Source organism: Protopterus annectens, chromosome 2.part1, assembly GCF_019279795.1.
Source record: "Protopterus annectens isolate FY-2018-M chromosome 2.part1, PAN1.0, whole genome shotgun sequence".
NCBI lineage: Eukaryota > Metazoa > Chordata > Ceratodontiformes > Protopteridae > Protopterus > Protopterus annectens.
In genome coordinates this window covers 724,654,967-724,679,566 of record NC_056729.1, presented here as the reverse complement: position 1 = coordinate 724,679,566, position 24,600 = coordinate 724,654,967, and positions in this window count along the sequence as shown.

The window sequence follows — 24,600 nt, the reverse complement described above, 5'->3', positions numbered from 1 at the left end:
AGGAAGCCTCCAGTGCAACATAGCCGCATTTTAAAGAATGGTTACTAACCTGCTGAATGTTATGCACCATTTCTAGAACATATTTCTTATCTAAAGAGTCATCAGAGGACAGTTTCTTAGTTAACTGATCAAGCATAAACTCCTGGTATTGGATCATATGAAACTGACAGTTCAATGCCCTAGCTGACAGAGTAGCAGAGGTGTATACTTTTTTATCCCCATCTCTCTAGGGACCTGGACTCCCTTTCAGAGGGGAGGGGATTTTTAACAGAGGTAGATGCTACTGCTTTAGGCCCCTGGGAGATAGTCTCGGGATCTGCAAAAGGAGCCTTGTATAAATGGTGATGTGTGTCTGGGACCCTGTAGAACCTATCGGGCTTAGCAGGGGCTGGAGGTAAAGTATCAGGAGCAGTACAAGCATCATTAAATGCATCATCTACAACAGAAAGCACTGGAGGTATAGCTAAAGGCCTATGTTGTGGTAAATGTAAAAAGGTCCTAAGCCTTTTCCTTGAATCTGAGAAATCTTGACCCTGCCATTGAAATTGTTCCCTCATGGCATGTAAGGTTTCCCCAAAGGAAAATTCCTCAGGTGGAGAGGCAGAAGGAATCGACTCCTCAGCATCAGAGTCTTCATAAGGAGAAAAAGGAGCCTCTGGATGGTCTGTATTGTCTGAATCATCAGAAGAATCATCTGAAGACACTGGCTCAGGGGGCTCTGCTCTAGGTCTTTTTTCTGGAGGTGGTTGAGAGGCCCTGTCTGGATGAGGTTGGGATCCCCTTATTAAAGAGATGAGATCCTCTGCCAGAGAAAGCATTTGGGAACTGGAGCTGGGCCTGTGAGAGGGGGGCTTAACAGGCACAGACTTAGAAGTTTTGGCTGCTTTAGCCCTGGCAAAGGCCTTTATGGACATGGCTGCAGAAGGCCTAGCAGCACCACATGCAGGGGTTGAAACATCCAAGGGAATGGTGTCTGATAATTCCTGTGAAACCACAGCAGCAGGTAGGATTTCAGAGGCCGATTCTGCCAGGTTAGAAGAGGCCTCGGTAGAAGGCATGGATTCGGCTGAAGTTAGAACCGCTTGCTCGGTTTCGGCCGAAACTGAGACACTCGCGGTTTGCTTAACCGTGGTTTCGGCCGAAACCGTGGACCGCGAGTGTCGGTCCTTTTCTTTGCGTTTCTTAGCAACTTGTGAAGTCGGAGGATCCGACGGCATAATGTACGCGAAATCAGAGCCGAAAAACTGTTCAGCAAACTCCGACCGACGTCTAAGCGTCCGTCGGTTGCAAGAAGCACAGGCTAAACAAGCTGCTACGTCGTGGTCTGGGCCTAGACAAGGTAAGCAGTAAGAGTGGAAATCTTTATGAGGTATTTGTTTCCCACAAGTTAAACAGTTATTCACTTTTTCTGACATCGGCTGAGGCAAGAAAGAGTCCCCAATGGGGTACTTAGCTTTTTAGAAGTCTTCGAAGTAGTATTCGGTAGTAGTAATCTCTGGATCTGACCGACCGGCACTTGCGAACAGCTTCTGCTTCGGGCGCCACGCGGCAAGAAAGACTGGGGAAAATGGCGTCGGCTGATGCCTTTATACCCGAAAAGCTGCAGCTATGACGTCGGGTGAAGTGCGACACCAGCCGAGGCCAGACCCAGACTTTGGAATCCGGCCGACCGAAGGGCTGCCTGACGACAGGACAACCCATTTGTAAGGACTGCAGATGCATCCTTGAAGGACATCTTTGCAAGGCGACTGACATGGGCCTCCTGGTTCGCGGCCCACTCCATTGCAGCTGTGGGGGACATAAGAGGAATATTTAGTCATTCTTATCCATGATATACCTGAGCTGGCAACTATTACACATATAGTGGGGTAATACTTGCACACAACTGGAACAACCCCTGCTGCTCTAGCCTCTTGGATCCACTGGTCTAAGAGGTCCCCCTTATGCTGCTTCAAGTTAGCGATGCCTGACCTGCTCAGCAGTTCAGGGTATGCCAGTGGCACTGGTAAGGTTACGGGCAAGACAGTCCCAGGCCTCCGCCTTATTTTGGGAGCCCTGATACTGGCCCTGCAGCAGTCTCTTATCATGGTCTTTGACAATGACATGACTCCTGGATGCACCAGCACTGCGCCCAAAAGTGCACACCTTCTCCCCTTACTGCCATTGTGCCTGCAAGGGGAAGCTACAACCAGTTATGAGATATATTCCCACCTCTTGGGTTTAAGTAGGGTCAATTTCCTGCACTTTTCTATGACTGGCCAGTTTTGAAAAGGCTAGGCTATGGGCAAACCTGCGTACCTAGGGTTGACATTGTTTAAAGGGGTATAACACTGGGCACATTGGGTTAGCTGGCCTACACATTCCTTACACCTCCTAAGCTGGCCTGTGCAATGCTTAGTGTTGCTTACATTAGACTTTACATTATAATTCCTTTTTGGCATTGAGTTATTATTCATTACATCTTATATGTATGCCTGGTATCCATGATTCATGTGTACATACACTGTATGGGGTCCTTGTGTTTTATTGGGGACTTCAACACTCTCTTATAATCACACCTGACTTCTGGGCTTACTGTTTACTCCAGTTCACATATTTCTGCTATGTAGTGGGTTAAGGCACATATAGCTGTATAATGATTCCTTTCACAGGTTCAGTTTGGTTTTACTATGGTGAAGACTTGTTTGCTGATGCCTCATTCAACTGTATTTCTGTGATGACTTAGTGGTTAACTACTGTGACTGTGGTGTAGAAGGTTCTAGGTTCGAGCCTGCATGGCTGTTTATTTTGTTGGTTGTTGGGCAGAACAAAGGTCATTGGATACAGAGTGATTAAGGTACTTTTGAGCATTTATGAGCGGGTTTGCACGGGTTTGCATGAAGGTAAGCAATGCTAACCTCCGGTCACATATACTTACAAAGAGTTAGCTTCAGAATTACTTAACCTGTGTGCGCATTGCTTACCCCCATGCAAACGGGCTTAAGCTCGCTTACAAGTGCTTAAATATGCTTACTACTGCTTATTGGTGCTGAAACCTCCTTACTAGTGCTTTACTCATTATGACACTGACACGCCACGTGCATTTACTGCAGTACTCCAGTAATTTTATTTATTTATTTTACATTTGTTAACCAGGAAATTCCGACTGGACCAGGTCCATTTTCAGCGGAGGCCCTGGGAGAAAAGCTCCTGCATCAAGTTATACAAATACAGTACATCCAGCATAATGCACAAAACAGGTTACATCATGTATGCTGAGCATAGTAATATAACAAGAAATTAATAAAACACTCCAGGTAAAAGAAGTTATAGAACATAGGTAAAAAGACAATGTCAGTTATACATTGGTAAGAGAAGAAAATATATTAAGTAAGATTATACAGTTAAAAGTACCCCTTCAGATGACCAAGCCTACAGGGGATCAGAGATCCAGCATGAGATCAAAGAGCAGTTTTGGGAGTTAATAGTAGTGCGGGTAGGGTTATGTGATACAAGGGCATAACCAAGTACTAAGAAGATGTGATTTGAGGAAGTTTTTGAATATGGATGTGGAGGGGGCAGTGGACATGGATAGGGGAAGGGAGTTCCAATTTCTGGCAATGGTGTGGGAGTAGAGCACTTTCCCTGCATTATTGTTAGCCTTGGTGATGGAGAGGAGAGATTTTTCACTAGATCTCAGGTACTGGTTTGCAGTGTAGATAGCAAGTATGTTGGATAATGAGGCCCTTTTTTCAGGATATTTGAAAATATTGTAGGCTGTGCCCAGCTTTGTGATAGTTAAGTAGCTGTGGTAGTTCAAGCCATTTTAGTTCTTTTAGTGCAGTACAGTGATGGGTTCTATAGGTTGAGTTAGTAGCAAACTTGGCTATTTTATTGTAGCATGATTCTAGTTTGTCTAAGTCACATTGTCTGATTTGCGTAAAGATTGGTGCTGCGTATAATAGAGTTGAGAGGAGGTGGCTTTGTGCAAGAGGGACTCTTGCTTTTTGTGAGAGAAAGGACTTATGCCTGTATAGGGAGCCTAGCTTTTTTTGTACAGGTTTTATGGTATGTGAGATTTGAACATCAAAGTGGAGATTATTGTCTCTTTCAATGCCCAGAAGTTTGGTGTGGTTAGTAGGGGAGATGGTGGTGCCGTCCATAGATGTTATGTAAAGGAGAGGGGGGGTTGATCTATTAGGGGTAAATAGCAGCACTTTTGTCTTTTTGGGATTTAGAATTAATTGGATACCTGATATCCATTTTTCTCCTGAGTTAAAGGTATCTTGAGTGAGTGTATGTAGGGTGGTGGGAGATGAGGTTGAGCAGATCAGGGCTGAATCATCTGCATATTGTATGGGTGTGGCATGTTGTGTAGAGCTATTTGAGGTTATTTGTGAAAATAGAAAACAATATTGGGCCCAGTATAGAGCCCTGTGGGACTCCTATAGTGGTTGGAAGTTGTGGAGACAGAGTTCCATTCCACTGGACTAATTGTTGCCTGTCAGATAGGTAGCTTCTGAACCAGGCTATAGTAGAGGAGGTGAAGGATAATGATGTTAGTGAGTCTAGTGGAATGGAGTGGTGCTTTTGAGAGGTCTAAAGGTCTAGGAAAATGGCTGATACATATCTGTTATCATTCCTGTGAAGGTTTATATGATTAGTGAAAGATAGAAGGGCTGTGGTAGTGCTGTGATGTGGACAGAAACCGTGGATGCATTTCTCAAGCATTTTGGATAAGGGGCAAAAGATAGCAATAGGTTGGTAGTTGGAGAATTCGTAGGAGTAACCCCCTGTGTGGAGAGGAATGATGTGAGATACTTTCCAGAGTTTGGGTATGTAGGATTCTAGTATGGAGTGGTTGATTAGGATGGAGACAGGATATGACAGGAAGTCACTAGCCATTTTTAGGTATGCAGCAGGTATGTTATCAGCTGCCACTGTGGTTGGCTTAAGTTTTAGGAGGAGTTTTTTTGATAGTTGAGGTGGGCACTGGTGATAGGCTGAAAGAAGGGGTGATGCAGGATAGGTTGGATTGTGATTGAGGTAGATTGTTTTTCATTATTTGACTGGACAGGGCTAAGATGGACTTAGTAAAATGGTTATTTAATTGAGAAGCTATGTCTAGGGTATTGTTAGTAGAGCTGGGTGCTGGATTAGTGGTTTTGCCTGGCTTTAGTAGGGAGTTAATGACATGACAGAATTTTTGTGGATTATTTGAATATTTGCTTTGGGTGCTAAGAAAATAGTTTTCTTTGTTTATTTTGGATTCAGCTTTGGCCTTGTTTCTAAGCTGTTGATAGTACTGCCTGGAGCTAGGGGTTTTGTCAGTTTTCCATATTTTCCTGGCTTTATCTCTGGCTTTTAGTAAGGCTCTAGTGTCCCTAATTAGACAGGGTGTGTAGCTGGCTTTAATTCTGTTCTTTCTGCTGGGAGCTAGACTGTTAAGGATGTTAGAGAAGGTAGTATTGAAGTAGTCTACTGCCTGGTCTAACCCAAGTGTCCGTAGTGGTTCCCAGTTGAAGTGGCTTAGGACAGTATTTAGGTATTGTGGGGTAAGGTTATGGTCATCTCGTACGAGTTTGTAGACTACTGGTTTGGGGTGATTGGAGTGTTTGTGCAGTAGGAAGGTGGGGAGATGATCACTTAGGTCCTCTGGGAGACAGCCTACTGTATAGTTTTGTTTGGAATAGTTGGTTAGTGTCCAGTCCAGTATGGATTCTTTCTTTATTTTCCTAGCTATTCTAGTTGGTTCTTCAATTAGTTGAGAGAATCTATATAGATTGATATGTGTAGAGTGCCTGCTGGAGTTACAGGCTGCCAAATCAGTGTTAAGGTCTCCTAGTAGGATTGTTTCCTGAGGTAGATTGTCCTTTGTCCAGTGTAGGATGTCTTCTATTATGAGTGAGTTGTTGCCTGGAGGTATGTAGCAGCATATTATATTAATATTCTTGGTGATCCTTATGGATAGGACAGAAAATAGGACTTCATCATTTTGAAAGGTGGGTGGTGTGGTGGGCAGGAGCTAGAGGTTAAGGGTGTTTAGAATGGCTACTCCTCCTCCTTTCCTGTTTGTTCTATCAGATCTAAGTGCATTATACACAGATAAAAAGTTTCAGGCACACAGCTCCAGAGAAATCCAATAACAATAAAATGGTAATGGCGATATAATAATAGAGTGCTCAAATAAAATATAAAACATTTTAATAGTAAGCGCTTTCACAGTTTACAAGACAACTGCTTCATCAGACTACAAAATTACAAATAACAGATAGTTTAAATACAGGTGATAAACCAATCACAGTTCAAATGCATCATTGTCCCATTAGTACTTAAAGGTATATAGCTTAGAGCACTGCATTTAAAATAAATTAATGTTTTAAAGGTCTTGCTTTTAAAAAATGTTTCAATGAAACTTTAGTATTCAATCCAGGATATTTATCTGCCCTAAAGAAAAGAATCCATTTCTGCTCATTGCCTTCTGTGATGGATTTTATATCTCCATCTCTAATGCTTGTATTTATAGTTTCCAGCACAAACAAATTAAAAGTGTGATTTGTCCCATTCTCAGCTACATGCTGTGCTAATGCACTCTCCATTTTACCATTCCTCACATCCCTATAACGCTCTAATATTCTCTCTTTGAGTGTCCAATTGGTTTTGCCAATGTAGAACACATTACATATTGTGCAAACACAGAAATAAACAAGATTAGCTGTCATGCAGTCTGCATAAAAATCAAACTCAATTTTAATATTCAGTAGTGCATGGGTGTAACATGTACCACTAGAGATGTATTTGCATGCCATGCAATTCCTGCAAGCATAAGTGCCCAGGCGATCTGATCTTGGTTGATTATTCACCTGATTATTTCTATAACATAAATGATTTTTAAATGATCTTCCTTCAGCAATTATATCACTTTCCCTGAAACACATCAGTACTGTTGTTTCCACTAGGTAGCATTCCATATAGGCTGTTAATCGAAGAATGAAGTTCCTGCACCAGCTGTACATCATATAATAAGGTGGTCAGTCCACATATACCACTGAGGTCAATATGGACACTATCAGACATCAAAGACACTCAGTTATAATAATGGAATATGAGCCATGCCATACTAGTGGGACCATGGACTACAACAACCTCATCCTTGGACACAGTGCCACCAGCCTTAGACTTGGCCATATTACATGTGCACAAATTTCATTTAACACAACTTGCCACCATTACAATCAGAACCTGTGCAGCATGACATAAGGTGGCCATTTGAACAAAAGCAAATAAATTGATCTACTAATGACTTGAAAATTATTGTGCCTGGAAAGTGACTCTGGCTTCCTTAATTATAACAAACACAGCACATCAAGCACTGGCAGGCAAACTTGTGTTTCTGGGAAGGTAAAATATGTGCAGTATATGGACTCTAACAGATGAAGACAAATGTGATGGTGCAGATTCAGCCTAACATTTGTTATCATACAGTTGTATGTTCACTCTTGGCAGACTGTGTGCTGTAAATGATGTTGGGCAGAAAATATCATCTGTTTAGATCCCTGTCCCATGCTGTGTAGGCATTGCAGATGGTTGCATGGGTTTACCCCATTTGCTCTATGTTGATGTACCTATCTTGTCGCAGGCATTCAATAACAATGGTTGGATATATGTGTCTGTGAGCATACTGATAGAATGTATAGCATCTGCATCTGGTAATGCTAATGAATATCTATGCAGCATGGTCACTGTGAAACCACCTGGCACACTGACTTACATACCATTTCCAGAGATAAGGACTTCATAACTAACCACAGCTTTGGAGGCTAGGAACTCCTCCTGTACAGTGAGTAGTAAATGAGAACTTTTGCTGCCTGTCTGCATGATAGCAATGTGCACCTGACAGGCCTAAACCATGTTCTGTTCCACATATCTTATAAGTGTTGACAGCACTGTCACACCATGGAACCACTTTCGGAAATAGCTGACTATAGATTCTCTTGTTTTTTGAGCCTGTGCTGATCAACTTCATAACTCCACATGTGCATGGGGCCTTTACAAAAACTTTATTTATCTTGACTGTGAAGTTTTCCTGTCTGCAATGATAATATATATATATATATATGGCATATAGGTTCATAGTTTTATAGGTATGTGCTAGACTAATGACCACTGCCACCCTAATTAGCCTAGCTGTGCAACCCAAATGTGGCACACACATTTGATTTATATAGGGATGATTTACTGGCTGTCTCTGTCCATCAAAGACATAAGTGCCAGACTAATGTTTATTTCTGATTACCCATCCATTGGTCCAATTTGTGCCTAAGTAGAGTTAGGGTAGAACTCTGCTTCACATGAATGGATAGTCTGTTCCAGAGAATGGGAATTCTCCGAGAAATGTATCTGTTTCTTCAACATGTCCTGTGTATGTTACAAGCAAAATTTGGACATTTTGATTTGGTAGTTCTGACACTGTTTTTTTTATTGTGAATGTTCAGAAGGTTCACCAAACAGAGTACAGCAATGCCTGGTACAGCAGGCAGAAATCATGTCTCTGAAGTCTGTATGATACCAAGTAAAGAGACAGGACTTTGAAAAGATCAGCATAGGACATTGTGTTTATTCCCTGTATATGAATCTCAGCACAGATGGGCCATGTTAGTATTAGCTATTAAATTGTAATTCTTACTATAGAAGCCTTACTACTGTATGTATAGTTACTATCTTCTTATCTATTTTTGTCATCTGAGCCTTCCCTAAAAAGGGGCCTTTGTGCCCAGACTGACTTCCCCAGTCAACAAATCTAAAATAAATAAAATTGCCATATTGTACAGCACACTGCATGTGAGGCAGAATATATTCAACAAGAGGCTTCTGCATATTTGTCTTTCAGGTACCTCTGATTTGCAGGAAGAACAGCTTGTACAATCTCTCAACCTCTTAGCAGTAGAAATCTGGGCATAACCAAACATTATGGGGAAGAAAGGTAAAAAAACAGGGACAGATTTTAAATATTGCTCTTATAAATTTAGAATAGCAGGTTTTACATTAACATGCATTTTCTGAAGGATATAAAGCCCAAAACTCAAATGTCTGTCAATATCAGCCAAAATCTGGACATTATGTAAAAATCTGGACAGTTGACAGGCATGTAAAATATTAAGGTATGTAGGTGTCCATATGATATTCAAAGATCCTGTCACCTAAAAGCATGCCTACCATGGGGGCTGGTCATTTTTTGTGTGTTGCCTCAGGCATCTGTTTTTTATGTTGTCACAGATTCTTCAGCTAGAGGCCTTGGCACAACAAGACAAAATATGACTGATGTCATCCCGTCACCTTTGGTTGCTGCTAATGATGATTCCAACATGCAAATGGTTTAGTCTGATGAGACAGTGGCATTGTCAACATTGCTAACACTGAAGGGCTCACACATATGCCCATGTACAAACAGGTTCAAACTCCATCATTACCACTGTTTAGTGAACGCCCTGTAACTGTGACTACCACAGAGGCTATATGCTAGTTCCCACCCTAGGTGGCATCTGTTAACTGCACTGTCTTTGATGAGTATGTATTCCCCATGTGGTAGAAGAGTGGGGGTCTGCATCACCTCCATGACTTCAGGTCTGTCCCTGACAGGGGGCAGCCCTTGGAATTAGTGAATGTGCTTATCAATGAGACAGGCACAGACAGCTGCTAACCACTGCACTACGGAGATGTTGAATGTGCTATGTGGCCTGTAGGACAGCATGCAACACCTTGCACAACCTTTGTGATGACACGTATCACCAGCACAATAATGTAGATAGCAGGGAACAGATGGTGCTGCTAAGGTCAGTGGTGGCTAACATTATATCAGCTGCAGCATTCATCAGCCAGATGGTAATAACCTCCTGGTCTGCTTCTGCAGGTACTGCTGTCCATTGATATGGAAAGTTTTGGATAAAAGGTGGCCAATAACAGGCAGGGCATATCCAGATGACAGAGGCTATTTCTGAGACTGCATCACTGTCAGCTCTGGCAACATATGGCAGCATGTCTCACTGTGGATGTTCCATGTAGGTGAACCCTGACACTCTTCATGCTCCACCCAGACTACCACACCAGGCCACACACTCTTACTGTCATAGTTCTGCATCACATTCCTATAGATCTATGCAATCCCTATCATAGACTGCAAGAACCTTGAGACCACTGGCCACTACTGTAGCCAATGTTTGCAACACAGCAGCTACATCCCCCAATGGATGATGTGACCCCTGACTCCCCACGACCTGCTACCAGACTGAATGGCTTCCACATACACCAGCCTTGATCCTTGCCCATATGATAGCATTGCTGTTACCTGTTGTTGTGTCTTCATACACCTGTGTAAATGATGATGAATGTGGCCTGCACACACCCTAATTTGAGTAAGGTAATATCTGATGTGCAGAAAGGCTACCTCATGCAACATGCTGCAAAGCCTGTCTTTAGTAATCCACAAACCTTTTTCTACTGATTTTCCTGTATGATGGCCCATAGCTGTGGACTACACAATGACTCTTTGCAAGTACCATGATGTTTTGTGCCAGGTTCTGTCACACATGGGGTCCTATTTCTGCCTCTTCCTCCTCTGACTGTCTGCCCTGCACATCATCTGCTGATCCAGCAGATATGATAAGCTCCCTGTAACTTTTCTTTGCTGTAGCTGACTGTTTCCAACCATGTTATGGAACAGTGTGCACACCACAAACATCTGGTTGCAGGACTCAGATGAATACTGCATCACTTCACTTGATGCATCATCAAGGATGCAGAGCCCTCCTTTAAATTGGTCAGAAACATGTTCCACCACATTCTGTGTCTCTGTATGTATAGTACTACATTCCATCTCTAATATATTCTGGGGATTACGGATGGAGGTCATCTGTCCTTGTTCCAGTCCATATTCAACTTCCTCTGTAAGAACCAGTGGTGGCACCATTTTATGTGGTCTGCAACCTCACTGGATTGTCACTATTTGTATTGGGCTCTGTACCTGCTTATAGGTGTACCTAACAAAAATGATGACCCTGCAAAAAATTACTCCATATGATACCGTGATATGTAGACAAGTGGCAGATATGAAACTCATGGAAACTGCCTGGCTGGTGCCCAGAAACATTACAATTGTTATGCTGGGTATTGCAACCTACATTACAGCTGGGAGAGGCAAAGCCCTTCATGCTGCTATAGCACACTCTGTGGAACTGGAGGAGTGTTGATGTCAATATGTCTGAGTTCAGTGGCTCCAAGTACCTAAGGGAAACAGACAATGATATAAAACACTTGCATAGTGGTGTTTCTCTACAATGGATTCTTAAGAACAATAGATGGTCTTTTCCATGATGTAGCATGATGTCAAGGAACCAGTGTAGTATATGTGAGGTTGACACCTACAAAATTCTAAATTTGACCCCTGTAGGTCACTACTAGTTTCCTTTAGTGAGGGTAAATAATGCTACATATAACTGCCCTCCAAGATGGGTTGTCCACACATCCCCTTGATTCCATATGTGGGTGACATAATTTGAAAAGTTCCCATATGAAATCACTATCCAGAAGGAAGTGGTCTACAATTTACTAGTCATCCAAGTGCTGGTCAGCTAGTGCTTGGCAGTTGTTGTTGTTGTCTTTTGGCTTTTCCCGGTTAGGGGTCACCACAGCAGAACTCCGGTCTGCTAATGATTGGCAGTAGATTTTCACGAATGCTGAGGTGCCAGCTTGACGTTCAACCTTCAACAAAAGCATGCCCATTTACGCATGTTTTTCGAATGCCTACCCAACCACGGGGAGAACATGCAGACTCCACACAGAAGGCACTCCCCACCCTCCAGCAGAGAATCGAACGGGAGAACTCTTGCTATGAGGCAACAACGCTATCGCTGCACCACCACGGATAATCTGTATTTGTGTGGAGGATTGTGGGACACCACATCATAGGTACTGGCTCTATGAGACAGGCCATTAATATGTACTGTTCTGTTATAGCTGCTGGTTTTGTAAAAATTGCAACATCTTGTAGACTAACAATTCCTGGTGTTTAGTGTAGAAGAATACTTCAATGCAATGCCCCTGTTCTATATGATAACATCATCTGCCTAGGTTCACAGGTAAGTGGGCAATTTTAAGCCTAGACAATTTCCCTTTTGGTGCTCAAATTAATCTATCCCATTTGGACTTAGCTTGGCCTTACCTGTCCCATGGTCGATAATTAGATATTACCCCTAACAAGTACAACTGGGATCATACAACAGATAATTTAAGGGAAAACAAGCATGTGATAAAACATTTATGACCTGTTTCTGACTGTTAGTAGTACAGGAGCAGTTCTGGGGTAAATTTTTTATTATCCTGGGATACATTTTGTATTATCCATCCATAGATCCAGTTTGCACTTGAACATGGACAGGGATGAGTTTCTTTTTACGTGGATGAGTGGTATCCTCTGCAAAATGCACCTGTCCCTCCAAACCTTTCTGTTAATGTTGCAGAAGAGGTTTAGATCCCTAGATTGTGTTTTTTTGTTTTCTTAAAAATGTTTTTATTTTTCAAATACATTTGAATGAATTCCATAGTATTTATCTATAACATCTTAAATAACTATGTACACTATTTACATTAGCCTTACACTATAACAGATCTTAATGTATACAGTTACTTTATAAGTATGGTCAATCCATTATCAGAGTGTCTGATCTATTATTGTATAGTGTCAATCAGCAATAAGACTTTTCCACAAGTGTTGTTGATAAATGGCTTTAGATAAATTCTTAGTTCTTTAATTTTAATTTCCAACAATGCTGTGGTCTTCAGTAGGTTGTAGAAGTCTTCCAAAGATGGTATTGTGTTTGTATTCCATCTTCTTGTTATACACTTCCTTTAAATTGCAAGTTCATACTAGATGCATGTTTGACCTATTCAAATGAGGACCTTCGTTCACATTTAATAATACAAGAGCTTTAGTTAAATAAAATGATTCATTAAATAAAGCTTGTAGAAAGTTATTAATACTATTCCAAAATGGCTTAATTTTAACACAATCAAAGAAAATGTGGTTCCAATCTGCATTGTGCACTTGCTCACATCTCCAACATATTCCTTTTATGGAAGAACTAATTTTATTGAATCTGTCTGGGGTTAAGAATGCTCTGTGCAAGCATTTCCAATTAAAAAAACTTTCCAGTATTGTGTAAAGGATGTATATTTTATCGATAATAAGATATTTGTTTTAATGTCTTCAGTTAACTGTATTGAGTGTCCTTTTGTTACATATTCCCAATATGAGGTTTTGGGTGTTGTTTTATAGTTTATCAATATTTTGAAAAATTTTGAAATACTGTTTCCCATATCAAAATCATTATATATGATTTCATATATGTATTTCGTAAATTTAGGTATTTCTTTAAATGAAGAATTAATTATTCTACTTAAATCTTGCAAATATGACAGAATACTCTATAAAATTAGCCAGTCCTGTTGTGGAACTTTGTATGTTGTTCTTATTACTTGCATATCTAAAACTTTTAGTTCTTTGATACATTGGAGCTAACAAACAAATCATTTATGTTCCCAGGAATTAATAATTTCTCTATATATTTTATGTCGAAAGTTCTTTGTGACTATAAATGGTGTTAAAAGATCAAGCCAGATTTTTAAATCTATATATGCAATAATAATTTTCCTAAATGAGTCAATGTAATAATTAATCATGAGTTTTAGTGGGCTTAGTTATGCTATATTGCATACTAATACATAATCCCCCGGATTTACTAATCTTCTGTGCAGGACTAATCTAGTCCTGCATGGAAATGGCAAGAGGAGGACAGCAGTGTGCCATGCATATTAATGAAGGCGCGCTGCCTGAACCCCTAATGCTACACAGAGTGTGGACAAGTGCAAGGGGCATGTCTGAGAACAGAGCTCTCAGAATAAACATGCCCCTGCAAAGTAGAACAGAAGAATGTGTAAATAAAGAGCGGGACCGCTCATAAGTGTCCGCATATCCCCACCAACAGTCCCCATGTGTTCAACAGCAATAGTACACTTAAATAAAATTAAGAAACTCTTGTAGTAATTTTTTTTAAAACCCCGAGTACAGCTAAATGAAGCAGCACAGCAATAGTGTAGTGGTTACAGAATCCGCCTAATGAACAGGCATTCCCAGTTTGAGTCCCAGTACAGCACATATCATTTTCTATGTGAAATCTGTATATGAACATATTTTTACATCTTTCCACTGTATAACCTACATAATAAAATGTAAATGTGGACTGGAGTACTGCATTAAATGCACATGTGAGGTGTCAGTGTCATAATGAATAAGGCACTAGTAAGCAGGTTTAAGCACAAATAAGCAGTAATAAGCACATATAAGCTCTAGTAAGCATGTTTAAGTGTGTTTGCATGGGGGTAAGCATTGCCCACACAGATTAAGCAATGTAGAAGCTAACTGAGTGTAAAAAACTGTAATCGGAGGTTAGCAGTGCTTACATCTGCGCAAACCCACTTACAACTGCTTTAAAGTGCCTTAATCACTCTGTACCCAACAGCTCGTGTACTGCCCAGCAACAAAATAAACAGCCTCTACAAGTCTCAAACCCAGAACCCTCTACACTACAGTGACAGTAGTTAACCACTAAGCCATCATAGCAATGCATAAGAGTGAGGTGGCAATAAACAAATCCTCACCATTGGAAAATCAAACTGAACATGTGAAATGAACCTATGTACAGTGTGATTCAAATGACAAATTCACCACCGTAACAGGTACAAGCAAGCAAAATCTGAGGGTAATGCTACTCAATGCTAGAAGTCTAAACCTCAGAATGCACTCACTCGAGGCACTCCTTAAAATGGAGAACATCGACATCTGTGCAGTGACAGAGACCTGGTTCAAGGATCCAGATAGCACCACTGCATTACCAGGCTATAATTCATACCACACCTTTTGGCCACCTAACTTGGACCAAAGCATTAAAGGTGGAGGCGTGTCCATATTCATTAAGAATACCCACACCTCCAGGCTAGTTGCTCAGCATAATGCATCTGAGATTATCCAAGTGCAACTAACACTGGGAAGACCGCAATGCAAATTGTAGCTTGCTACAGATCCACCACCATGCCCCAGGATTCCCACTCCTCATTTCTTGATACACTGGAAAATATTAGGGTACAACCTAACACCCTAATAATGGGCAATGTCAACTACCCCACCATTAACTGGGAAAACTACTCATGGACCAACTCTTCTGCTCAACGTTTTCTGGAATTCATAAATTCCAATGCCTTGGATCAACTTATCCACACCCCCACCAGGGGCAGCAATATCCTAGACCTGGTCTTTACTGACATGGGCAACCGGTGTTCCACACCAGAGGTCAATTCCTTGTTGGTCAGTTCCAAACACAAGCAAATCACCCTAGACATCCACATCCCAGCCCCAACCCCCATTAGGAAAACCACTGTAAAACATTTCTCCAAAGCCAACTTCACGGTTCTTAAGACAGAAGTGGCAACTTCACGACACCCATGCTGACGGACAATAGAGATATGACTGCTGAGTCCTATACAATTGCACTTTATGAGCACTTACATGAGTGCACAGATCGTGCAATCCCTAACAGAACCAAGATACTATCCTCCAAAAAAAGGAAGCCAATCTGGTGGTCCCCTGCTATAAACAAACTCTACAACAGAAGAAAAAACTGTTGCAAAAAAGAGTAAAATCCCATGACTGGAGGAACTCTATGGTCAGCCTCAGTAAGAAGCTGAGATCCCTCATAAACTCCTCCAAAGCTAGTTATGAAAACAAAATCGCCACTGATTCTAAAGACAACCACAAAGCATTCTATAGCTATGTCAAGAATCTCAATGGCAACACTCAGACCTGCTCTGGGTTACAGCACAATGGCACTAAATATACAGAACCAACTGATATTGCCAACATCCTGGCAGATAGGTTCAGTGCTAATTTTACCCCTCTCTCATCCCCTAAATGGCCCATCTCTATACTGGAAGAATGCAAAGTACCTGTAATCATGGCTGCACAGGTAAAAAACACACTCTCCAAAGCCAGGAACACAGCATCCATGGGACCTGACAACATCCCAGGCAGCGTTCTACATGAACTACAGAATGAACTGGCACCCCACCTAAGTACCATGTTCAATCATAGCCTCACCAAAGCTTTGTGTCCACTGAATGGCGCATAGCAACAGTTATCCCACTCCACAAAGGGGGAGCCACCACGGACCCCGGGAACTACCAGCCCATTAGCCTAACAAGCCTGGTCTGCAAGGCTATGGAGCTTATCATCATGGAACTTATAAACAATGACACTGGTAATCTCCAAACTCTGGACCCTACCCAGTTCAGGTTTGTAAAAGGCAGATCATGTCTCCTAAACCTGATAGACTTCTTTGAAGCGGTCACCCAAGCTGCAGATGAGGGTAAGGTGGTACACACAGCCACTCTAGATCTCGCCAAGGCTTTTGACACCATCCCCCACTCTGGAATTATAGACAAACTCATTAAACTAGGTATAAATCCCTATGTCACAAGATGGGTTGCCAACTGGCTCACTGACCGAACACACACTGTGAAAGTAGCAGACTCTAAATCCAACTTCAGACCAGTGACAAGTGGAGTATTACAGGGTTCAGTCCTAGGTTCTCTCCCATTTGGTATCTAGTTCTCTGAAGTACAAGCTGACACAGAAGGTCTTTGGCTTCCAAAGTTTGCAGATGACTGCAAACTAGGAGCCATAATCATATCTCCTAACGATGTGGACATCCTACAAAAGGGCCTCATTGAGACAGATGCTTGGTGTCAAAGCCCTGGCCTCAAGCTCAATGCCAAAAAGTGCATTGTCATCCCTTTTGGTAAAACTCTGTACCCATGAACTACCACATAGGCAGTAGTCTACTTAACACCGAAAGTGTGATAAGAGACCTTGGGACACAGGTGGACAGTAATCTCTCCTTTGATACTCACATCACCACAGTAGTCAGGAAATCCTTCTATGTGGCACACCTCATCACAAAAGGTTTCTCATCCAGGAAAAAAGAGGTAATTGTTCCTCTCTACTCATCACTCATTAGACCCATTATACAGTACAATGCCCCTTTTGGTATGTACCTTAAAAGACATCTACAACAACTGGAAAGGCCACAGAAATACCTGACAAAGAGGATTACTGGCCTCAAACAGATGCCCTATGCAGTCCATCTTAAAAAAACTCCAGCTTTACTCTGTTGCATATCACCTACTCAGAGGCAATCTCTGCCTAACATACAAAGCTATGTCAAACCCAGAGCTGTTGGACATGTTCCATGTAAAGAAATTCCAAGCCCTCTGAGCTACATGCTCTAGGGACCTAAACCTTGTCACCACAATAAACAGAACATGCTGGAGGGATAGATTCCTGTCTCAGAGACTTCCCATACTCTGGAACAAACTCCCTATCTATATCAAACAAAGCTCCTCATTAGCACTCTTCAAGAAAAATCTTGATGATTTGATGGGAGATAGGAAATGCACCCCGAGGATCACTTCTATGGCTCTGCTTGACAGGGGCACTGGAAAATAATCTTCTTGGGTGGCAAAAGCCAGGGTACTGTTTGGCTAGGCTTATATAGGCCCTAGGGCCAATAGCCTAGTACCTACCTATGAACCTATGAACCTGTCACAGAACAAAAATATGTGAATTGGAGTACTGCAGTAAGGCTGGATGTGAGGTGTTATTGCAATAAAGTGTTGAAGTTCCCAAGACCCCATACAGTGTACGTATACATGAATCAAGGATACAAGACACATATATAACATGTAATTATGAAGACATCAATGCCAAAAAGGCAAATATCATGCAAATCGAATATAAAGCACCACTAAGCATTGCACAGTACTGCTACCCAGACTACAGGCAGGATACTACCAGTGGGAGAAACAGTGTCAACCTGCAAAGTCAAATTTTAAACAAACACATGTTCATCCCAGGTGGGACGACCCCAAAAATTCTTCTAAAAATTATCCTCGAAGTAACATACCATGCCTCACAGGTAAGCAAAGAAGGATACATATGTTCGTAGAATGAATGTGTGGGAACCCTGAAGATCCATGGGGTGAGACAACTTACATGATAGGTCCCGAGAAGTGGAGAGTGGGCAACGTGTAGTGGTGTGGTGAGATTTGGATGGAACCTGTAGGAAGGATGACTGATGTGGGGGAGGAAGGGGTGGAAGGAATGATGGGTAAGACATTATGGCCGAGGCATGCCAGGGTTGGATGGATCCATTTAATGGGACTGCCCCATGGATGTAAGCGAGAAAGGAGGGGGGGGCAGGAAGGTAACTGAGACATACCATTTCCCATGGCAAAGCACATTATGAGTAATATGTATGTTGCATAACCCATGGAATAACATATATATATATATATATATATATATATATATATATATATATATATATATATATATATATATATATATATATATATATATATATATATGCAACTGACTAAATAACGGCCCTGTAGCACCAATTTACGAAACACAGCATCAACACTTTAAATAACCGACCGACTCTACCGACAACGCTACACCGACGCCAGCGTATTACAGCTAGGTATTAACATGTGTGAGGTAGGGGAGGTATTGCTAAACTTATGTCACTCAGTCTAACATTATAAATACATCCCCTACCTCACACATGTTAATACCCGTTAGCTGTAATACGCGATGTCGGTGTAGCGCGTTGTCGGTAGAGTCGGTGTCGGTTATTTAAAGTGTCGATGCTGTGCGGTTTCGGTAAATTGGTGCTACAGGGCCGGTTGTCGATTTAGTCAGTTGTCGACGGTATCATATGAACCCATATATATATATATATATATATATATATATATATATATATATATATATATATATATATATATACATATATATATATATATATATATATATATATATATATATGTATATATATATATATATATATATATATATATATATATATATATATACATACATGAACTTATGAACTGGAGCACTGCAAGAAATGCACATGTGAGGTGTCAGTATCATTATGCATAAAGCAGTAGTTAGGGTAAGCAGCAAGAAGCAGTAGTAAGCATATGTCAACACTATTAAGTGAGTTTAAGGCCATGTGTGCACGTTTGCATGGAGGTATGCACTGCTAATTTCTGGTTACAGTATCCTACACCCAGTAAGCTTCTAAATTGCTTAACCTGTATAGGCAGTGCTTACCCCTATGCAAACCCGCTTACAACTGCTCAAAAGTACCTTAATCACACTGTATCCAATGGCCCTTGTACTGCCTAGCAACAAAATACGCAGCCTCTGCTAGAATCAAACCCAGGATCCTGAACACCATAGCCAAAGTAATTTACTACTAAGCCATCTCAGAAATACATATCCTTGATGTATTCACAAATATGTCATCCAGCCCAGTCATTCAACAGTAGAGTGAATATATTCCAACATGCAGATTTATGTGTGTGAGTAAATATATTAATGTCTAAACGGTTACAACATATCAATATATGTATATGTATATATATATATATATATATATATATATATATATATATATATACATATATATATATATATATATATATATATATATATATATATAAAACATATAAACATGCTAATGCCTACATCTATGGATATATATGTCCACATCTGCATGTCTAATTATATACGGCAGGTAATATATATATGTCAGCTGATATATATATATATATATATATATATATATATATATATATATATATATATATATATATATATACATATAGAGGTATATACGGACATACATCTGTAGATAATGGGGAAGTAACAAAACACATATGTCCTCATGCAATGTTAATGGGGTTGAAAGGCCTCACACAATATACGTCTGGTACGAATAGGTATACCCCCCAGCCAAGCACGACCCCCCTGTAATACAGTACCAAGTGGTGCAGATCCCATAACCAGGACCAGACACAACATGGCCATCCCTAGGATACATATACACAGACACATATATGCAGATACAGGTATATATATATATATATATATATATATATATATATATATATATATATATATATATATATATATATAGGTTCATAGGTTCATACTAGGCTATCTGCCCAAGGGCATTTATAAGCCTAGCCCAAAGTTTTGTGGCTTACGCCACCCCTTTAGTATGGGGAACTATACCCATTATTTTGCTGTGCCTCTGTTGAGCAGTGACACTGAGGTAATCCCTGGGGTATATCTGCGATCTCCCATCCATTGGTCAAGATTTCTCTTGAACAAGGCCAGCGAGGTGCTCTGCCTCACATATACCGGGATTTTATTCCACAGCATAGGGAGTCTTTGGGTGATGAATCTATCCCTCCAGCACGTCCTATTAATATATATATATGTAGTATGTGCACACAATATGGAGCAGCCAGTATCCTTACAGTCACCACCTTTCCAACCGGAAACTGTATGAGCTATCCATATGAATGCATTCATAGCCTGCAACATATACCCACTAAGATATCAAAGGGTATAACACCACATGCAGGTGTGCACAAATTAATGTGAAAGCTTTATTTGTGTACTATGACAGTTGTATATGCCATGTCATGTAGATGTTTAGACAGTGACATCCATATGAACAGTGTAATGCAACTGTGAAACAGTTATACTAAGACAGTAGGCTGGAAAGGTTGACATATGTTGTTGTCAAGGCCGAGGCCTTCAGGTAGTACATTAGTAATGACAGACTGGACCACAACATAACAGACAATCAACAGTACGTAATGCAGATGTATAGGTCAGCAGCCTCTATCTACACTCTGTACACAATCCCTAGGGGGTAGAGACCCCAGTTGACACCATGGGATGTATCTGTTACATAACAAGGCATACATCACACCATCACAATCACACTGACAAACAGAACATCCAGTATGGCAGGAGGCAGTAGGCCTGCATTTATCCAATTTGGATTGTATGGTAAAGTACATCCAGATACCCTAAGGCAGCTTATCCCAGATACCCAACATGTTGTATCAGCCTAGGTTAGTCATGGTGCACCCCCCCTACACTCATGAATACTGGGCCATATGCCATTGTTACATACACTGGCCTCTGGAGTGCATTAGGGCACACATGTATTGTGTAGGTGAAACCCACACATATGTGGCCCCAACCCCCCCAGTATGTGTGGAGGACACAACAGCAGTGGAGTGATGGCAGGAATGACAGCATGACATACACACAGCCTACTACATAACAACCCCTGACAGCATGTCATATGTGCAAAGCCTGGTATGTAGGTGGAGGACAGAAGCTGGAACACAGGCACATATGTGTAAAACTGTTGTCATACAGTTAGCAAGATATATATATGTGTACATATCTATATGGCTATATGTATACTTATTTATACATATATGACACAATATGTCCTGCACATGGAGTGGAGCCCTTCCTCAGCCCCAATAGTCCTAACATCTCAGTGCAAGGGGATGTCATGTATATAGTGCAGGTATATTTGTAGACTATTACTACTGTAATAGGGATTGTCTTCACAAGAATGGCTTGTGGGAGACCACATCTGCTGTTAACATGTGCACCATTGGCTACTTACAGACAACCTAAGGTCAGCATAGTACAGTACCACTGCTAGCACAGTAATGCCCCTGTGGACTACAGCTGCGATATGGCCAATATATGTGGACAGTCTGACACACTCGGGTCACTCCAGGGGTATACACAGAACCCCTTCATGCAAGACATGTGGACCAGGCCTGTCAATGTGGATGTTAACAGCCATGTAGATGGGTATAACATGTACATACTGGTATACATTTGCCCCCATAGGTTATGCATTCATACACCCCTGTCTGTCCTGGCACATAATAACCGCTGATACAGAGGTGCTATGGCCACATAATATCCACTAGTTTGTGACATACATCTGAACAGCATCCCACTGCTTTGTCTGACATACACAACTGTTATTTGGGCCAGGCAGCAGTACTTCTGGCAAGTATCTGGACATGACATCTCACTGGATAAGTACAGTAAGCTGCTAGGCATGTAACAAAGCACAGTGCAGGCTACAGGCAGACTGACTCAACACTGGGCTGCATCTCCTATGTGGGAATGCACATGTACCTGCATAGATAGCAGGCTCTACAGGCATGTCACATCACAGAGTAACAGACACCTGTGTATAAGAGCATAACCACAACCAATGTGAACACAGCCACAGCCACATATGGTAAGCTAGCGTACTATTACAGTATATGGACTATCTGATGTACACCATTCTCATATGAACCACTCACACAACAGCCCTACAAATACTGGGCCACTACTCAGTGTGGTCCTATGGCTGTCTGTGGTTTGGGACATGTGTGTGTAGGACAGCCATATCCATACACACCCTGTTAAACCAATATTACCTCAACTGCAGTATAGCAGCACTTACAGTCTGTAGTCAAGACTGGCACATCCCCCTTCTGTGTGTTGGCCTGTTTCCACAGTGTATGTTGTCAGAGGTAAGTCTCCAATCCATCTGTGATGCTGTTTGCCAAATGACAGACCTAGTTCCTGCATACAGTGAATGAAAAGGCCCAACACCAACATGATGTTCCTAGATATTGGAGTGTGTTTCCATGCAATTGGCTATCGGAATGTTACCTCAGCTGTTCCACATGCAATCAGCTGGAGGAGGGCTGTAATCCATGCAGAGGCCATCAGCTGATCATGAGCATCACTGACAATACACATGCCACTGCCTAACCAAAGCAGGTGTAAGTCTCTACATCCACCAGAGACAGAGTGAGAGAGGCAGACAGAGGCAAAGATAAGACAGGGTGGGTTGGGAGACTAAAAGGTAAGCATGTTTGTGTCACACACCTCCAGTCCAGGGTATCAAACCCCTGACTATGTACTGATATCACATCTGTTATCCCTGCATGGTGGATATTGTGATTTATGCTAGGGTCATCATAAAATAAATTATAAAAACCCACTCAACATTGAGTCCAGTTGTTGCACACTCACAACCACTTCCACACAGGACACGAACAGCAAACAACAACACATTAGGACACACACACACCTGGTACATCTGGGATTAGAACTCATACCTAACTAGTTATTACACTACAGCACTATGCAATTATAGAACATGCCATGGAGATTACTGGAGTACTCTTTACCCAAAGGTTTATATCACAGTGAGTGTCATCAGCAGAATTGTCAAAGTAGGGCAAATGAATTGTAGTGAGTGTGACTAGACTAACATGCATTGCTCTCTACACAGGCATAGGAACAGTCACGAAAGCATCCACAACTCCCATGTGTGAGACGAGAACCCCTACCAGAGTTCTATATCACACTACAGCATTATGCTGTTATAGTGCACACTACAGAGATTGCTGGAGTACTCTTTCCCCAAAGGTGCACATCACAGTAATTGACATCAGCAGGATTGCCAAAGTAGTGCATTTGAATTGTATTGAGTGTGACTAACCTAAATTGCCATTATTTGTCTGTATGCATTAACCGGGGTGGCCGCAGTTGTGCAGTGGTTAGCATTGCTGCCTCACAGCAAGAGGTTCTCTGGTTCGATTCTCGGCTGGAGTGCCTTTAGTGTGGAGTCTGCATGTCCTCCCTGAGGTCGCGTGAGTTTCCTCTGGGTGCTCTGGTTTCCTCACACATCCCAAAGACATGCAGTAGGTGGATTGGACACTCTAAATTGGCCCTAGGTGTGAGTGTGTGCATGTGTGTCTGCCTTCTGTGGAAGGTTGGGTGCCAGGCTGGCAACACAACACCATAAAACTCCACTGCCAATCATGAGTGGACAGATGATCTGCTGTGGTGACCCCTAACTGGGAAAAAGCCAAAAGAAGAAGTCTGTGTGTATTAACCGCTGTTCTGGCCAGACCAAAATAACCTGCCTCTGCAGGTCATGAACTCAGGACCCTGTACACTACAGTCACAGTAACTAACCACTAAGCCATCACAACACTACATGAGATTGAGGTTTCACCAAAGTAATCCCACCATAGGCTAATCAAACTGAACACGTGAAAGGAATGTAAATACAGATGTCCATAAAAGACCTCTCCAAAGCCTTCATGCTACTCAAGGCAGAAGTGACAATGTTTGTGACATCCATGGAGACAGGAGCTGACAGTTCTACTGATGAATCCTGCACTAAGGCACTGTATGAGCACATCCACTTGCGCATGATTCCTGACATCTCACATAGAACCATGACGCTCACCTGCCAAATAAGCAAGCCAGTCTGGTGGTCTCCTGCCATTAACAGAGTATACAATAGAAGGTAGACACTGTTGAAGAAAAACAGATAATCCAGGGATACAAACAACTCCCTTACAAGCCCCAGTAAGACATTGAGATCCCTCATGGAATCCTCCACAGCTAGTCATGTAACTAAAATCACCACATATTTTACAGACAACCACACAGCATTCTATAGTTATGTCCAGAATCTAACTGGCAATGCTCAGAAGTGCTCTGAGCTACAACAGAAACAGAATGGTGTTACATAGACT